This window comes from Dreissena polymorpha, chromosome 8, assembly GCF_020536995.1.
Source record: "Dreissena polymorpha isolate Duluth1 chromosome 8, UMN_Dpol_1.0, whole genome shotgun sequence".
Taxonomy (NCBI): domain Eukaryota; kingdom Metazoa; phylum Mollusca; class Bivalvia; order Myida; family Dreissenidae; genus Dreissena; species Dreissena polymorpha.
The window spans coordinates 35245116-35251115 of NC_068362.1; positions in this window are offsets into that span (position 1 = coordinate 35245116).

Below are 6000 nucleotides of genomic sequence, written 5' to 3' on the forward strand. Positions count from 1 at the left end.
AATCATTTTAATGCATAGGTATGTTTAGCCGAAATCCCACAAAATAAACTATTGGGTTGTTATTTACTTGAAATATAGTCTGAAAAAGACTGGAACCGCAAAGCAGTTCGGATCACGTTTAATTATTCTTTTCGTCCTCACACAAGTATTCAAAAACAAAATTACTTTTGAAACGCGCTTGTCATATAATATGTATACAAATAAATATAACATATATGGTTAAATATTAAATTAATTGAAGTAAACTGTAGTTTTGATAGGGTTTCCATACAATAATATCATGAAATCGCACTGATTTTCCACTCGATAGACCGTATCAAATTGTTCCGTTTAAACAGGACAGTTTGAAACATCAAACCTTTTAGCAGCATTTCACAATAACAAAAGTTTTGCCAACTTGCGAAACATTCTTTTAAAACTTCACATATATAAAACTAGCATATTTAAGAGATGTGATCGCCAGTATACGATTGTATTAAATATGGATACCTGAAGAACGTTACAATATACGTATATATCATTAGTGAACATCAGAAAAAAAATGTTTTACTGTATGTTTATATTTGTCTATATTTTTTAAATTCTGCTTTATTCATATTGCTTTATCATTGAAACATGCACGTCAACAAACAGTTGTCCAAACTTGATAATGAAAAAAAAAAACATTTAACTATACCATACTTGTCAATCACTTGGTCTAAATACACAAACAAATCGTTTGACAAATGTTTAAGTAGAACGCGATATGAATTACCCGTAACCACTGATGTATAAATAAATGAACATCATTCGTTTATTGGACAAAATATATGTAGCATCTTCGCATTTGACAATCTGTTGACGTTATTTCGCCCTATGTAATATCTAGCAACCACATTACTTAATGTTTTTGTCAGACAGAAAGTAATCAGACATATTCAACAGCACATCGTCTCAATACTAAAGTATACACATTATTTTATGTCACTTGAAAATAGCATTATATAACATTAAAATTCAATAACAATATAATTACATATAAACAAAATCTAGGACAATAACACGTAAAGTCTATCGAGGAATGATGCAATCTTTTAAATGGTATTACTTAGGATTGTACTATTTTTAAATAAAGCTGCTGTTATACATTTATATAAATCAAAGATTAATTTCTATAACATGACATCAATGTTAGAAAAAAATATTTTCAAACATGCAATTAGTATAGTATATATTTAACAACGTTAATAATGTTTCATATGTCTTATACTCATTGTAATAGTAAGATTATTTTGGTCATAATATCATACCCATCCTTTCCACGGTATACCTTATAATTTACAGACTGCATAATAATTATATATAGCTTGACAAATATTAATACAATTTTCACAAGACAAGTTGGAAGTTATAAAATAAAAACATCGAAATTGCATCATTATCCAAGGGCCATTTACATATCTTTCCTTTCTGCGTTTTAGTTTTATAAAATCTTATTTGTCTGTATGAATCTATTATTTGTATATGTACATGTAAAATGGTGTATATATAGGCCGTTTAATATTCTTGTTCTGATTGAATTGATATTTATATATAATGACTTTTTGAAGTGAAAATATGCTTCGCTTTAACTTAACTTTACAAAATGACGCAATTGGTCGATATTTGATATTAATCGGCGAGATTAACATTCTGCAGAGCGAGTTAACCAGATTATCATAGATAAAGTATTTTTAGAGATATATATCATCCATTTAATCAAAATGCGAAGTTCTGTTAACTTACCTTTGTTAACGGATTTATTACGAGTATGTGATTTTATAAATATTTGTATCAGCAATTTTGAAATAATGTATTTCAGAACAACAGAAGCTATTCTTCGGCGATGCCCTGTACAGAAATACCCAACAATTGCAGAGAGGCCGATACAGGCCGCCAAATATCACAATAATGTGGACGTTGTCCGTTTACTCATAAAGGTTACCTTTATTAACTGGTTTGCAATGGTATTACTATTCCATACGCATATAACAATGTCATTTTGACATGTGTAAACATGTTTGAATCCGATTAGAAGGTTTATTAACCAGTATTTATTGAATCCTTTTGTAAAATGTAATAAAATTGCAAATTGAATGATCAAACAAATACAATTAGATTTGTGTTTGGTTTCATATCTGAGTTTAAAGCATAGAAATGAGAGAGGCAATGTACAAGGTCATAATATTATACTATATTGTCACATTATGGGGCTGATTTTAAATTAAGTTTAATTATTTATCATAATATCGCTTTCTATTGTGTTTTATTTATTTAGAGATCGGAGTTGATGTCAATCAATCGAGTGAAGATCATTTACCTTCTTTACACGATGCTTGCTTATCAGAACACTAATGAATATAAATTATTCGTGCGTTTACATTGTATTTATGCATTGCAACGCATTATTGAGCTAAGCAATTATTTTTTTTTTATTGAAGGTGAGGACGTAAACAAAAAGGACATCAGTGGAGTTACACCGATTCATGTGTGTGTTGCACCTAATTCAGCGTCCTTCGCAGACGGAGATTTTTAAAGCAAATTTGAAATCGCTATTGCTTTTGTATGTATATAAATAAGCTGTGGTAAATGTTAGTTTTACAATAAAAGTTCAGAAGAACGATCTATTATATTTGGATTAAAAGACCTGAGGACAAGAATTTCTCTCCTGGTTACTTTTCTAAGTTTAATGATATCTATGTATTTTAGTTATATTTTTATTAACCTACTTGGTAGTTTTTATTTCGTAGAATCGATATTCGGAAAGGTAATACTCCAGTAGAAGTTTGCAAAGATTAGCATATGAAGATGAAGGACCACATTATCCAGAATAGCAAACACCAGTATGTTAACATTACTTTATTATTTAAAACCATGAAAGCTTGAGTCTTCACCCTGTAAATATCAATTTAAATTACCCTGCACTTCATGCAGTTGAAGCCGAAGCAAACCTCACACATAGCCCAGCAACAATCACTTAAATGGGGAAAGCACTCTAACGACTTCAAAGAAATTACAAACCAGGCATCAAATACAACAACCATTAATTCTGACCTCACCGCCATATTACGGTTAATGAAAAAATAATTGCTAAATTAGGTCGGGCGAGGCGCAAAATCTCACACTTTGCATAAATAAACAACAGAAAAACACATGTTAATAAAAATTAAACGCAAAGCATTTTTATTAAACTTAAAAGGCAATACTTTAAATTCAATTGAATTGTTATATATTAACTGAATGGTTTGATATGCATGGCAAAAAAATTATAAACAAATTTCTTCTTTTTTATAAGAATTATGAAAGTAGAAATATTTAGTACTAATCCAAGATCATCTCAGGAAGAAGACGTATAAACCCCGATTACATAGTTTGGAGATATATGCAAATAGTATTACACACATAGCATTCTACTATATTTTAAATTCATCATAATAACTGGTTTATTAAAAAAACGACACTGTTTTCTGCGCTTATTGTTTTGCTTCATATAAGTATGGTGTACGGATAGGTCCAAAAGTCTAAACCGTATGATACGATCGTATCTGACGGTTAAGCTAAAACCGTATCATACGGTTTTGCGATAATAAACCTTCTGTATGGGATACGGATAGGTCAAAAAGTCGTATTCGTATCATACCATCGTAAAAGACGGTTTAGCTAGAACCGTATCAGACGGTTTTGGGGTCATTTTGGGGTTTTTTTGACTTTTGGACCGATTGTACGCTTAACTGTTTGATGCGAAACCGTATGATACGATTCGTATCAGACGGTTTACGATCCGTATCATACGGTTTAGCGTAAACCGTGTCATACGGTTTACACTGAATAAATCTATTTTTTTAGATCTGAATGACTGATTGGACATTGAATATTACCCGTCATAAACCGTCTGATACGATTCGTAGCATACGGTTTCGAATCATACGGTTTAACGTACGAACCGTCCCAAAAGTCTTACAAGCGCATCATATGGTTTAAAACGTATCATACGGTTTAAAAACCGTCTGATACGGTTCTAACACAACCGTCTGATACGAATACGACTTTTGGACATATCCGTATCCCATACTTCTGATACGATCGTATCAGCCGGTTTTGACTTTTGGACCGATTGTACGCTTAACTGTTTGATGCGAAACCGTATGATACGATTCGTATCAGACGGTTTACGATTCGTTTCATACGGTTTAGCGTGAACCGTATCATACTGTTTACACTGAATAAATCTATTTTTAAAACGGCACAATAAATTGAATAATACCCGTCATAATCCGTCTGATACCATTCGTATCATACGGTTTTGAATCAAACGGTTTAACGTACGAACCGGTCCAAAAGTCTTAAAAGCGTATCATACGGTTTAAAGCGTATCATACGGTTTATAAACCGTATGATAAGGTTCAAGCTAAACCGTATGATACGATTCAGACTTTTTGGACCTATCCGTACACCATATATAAACCACCACGTTTTCGTGTAAAATTGTATTGTTCGTAAATCGTATTAGTAGACAAAGTGTAAATAAAACTACATGTAACCTTACTTATTTAGTAAATGGTATGGTTCTCATGTGTGCGCATTTTAGTTGGACAAGAGGCACAGAAGGGATCAATCTCTATGACCGGCTGTTATCAAGGATGGCGGTTACATGTTTCCGGTGCAAGACCACATTTTTTAACTTGCGGATTGTCCCATGCGGACATATTGTGCTGTGCCTAAAATGAAATGAGTCAACAGTCCGTGTGTATATATTATTGGTAAGATTAACAAAGTCAAAACGAATGACAAGGTCACCCGATTTAAATATGTTCAGCAAATGCGTCAATGTCAAACAACTTATCATAATTCATCTACAATCCGCATTAAGCAGAATAATGCTTCGTTCCATATGTTGTGGTTAAATGTCAGTTCCTAAACATCTTGGAATCGTTTTATTCAGTTGCTTACAACGATTACATTAATAGCTTCAATCTCAATTGCTTTTTTTGAAGACGTCTAATGTCCTCTTCCATATGCGATGTAATTTCCTCTTTCTCTTTCATATGCAATTTACTTCCTTCCTGGAATGGATGTATTACAAACACGTTTATTGCTGCGTACGATGAAGACTTCCTAGTGTAACAATAGACTACTATTCATGCTTGCTTATATTACGACAACATAATAAATAATTTAACTGACTGCATGTTCCGAACATTATTAGTAATCTCAAATCCAGAAAAAGAACATTCTTACAACAAATCAAACACATATATTGTTCCGTTTATGAGGTAACAATCGTAGTTTTTATCGGTTTTGCTAACATTAAAATGTGTAAAGAAGACTAACTCTTTTTGTTCTATGAATATTTAAATACAAACATAAATATATAATAACATATGTATGCAACGAACCATTCAAAATATATCATCATGCACTCACTGATACAAAACGAATATAAATGAACAGGCAACTACGGCACAAACCTTCATACATATAACTAATAATAATAATAACCACAACATAACATAAATGCATATCTGGAAGCCTCATATGGTATTCCTCTCAGTGTATTATTCCACCTTAAAATATCTAATTTTTGTAGAAGTATTTTCTTTGAGCTGACAAATTTATACCACTGTTTTCTGCATATGTAAATTGACCATTTATGGTACATTATGACCACTATGATATGCCTTTAAAAATATAATACCCGGGACTTTTTGAGCGAGAGAGGTTCAAAGAGATAAAGTTTTAAATAGGCCTATAAACTATAATACTTGTTCGAAATACTTATTAAAAATAATCTAATTAGAACTTATTATTAGTTGTTCATTATTAACGGATTACTTAATTATCTTTACATTACGGTAAGATACATGGTGTTTAAAGATAGACACTAGTTTTAGGAGTCAGAACAGGTAAAAAAAAAGATATTATGAATGATAAAGTCGGGTGCATAAGGATGTAACACAAATACACATTAAGAAAATGTAGCAA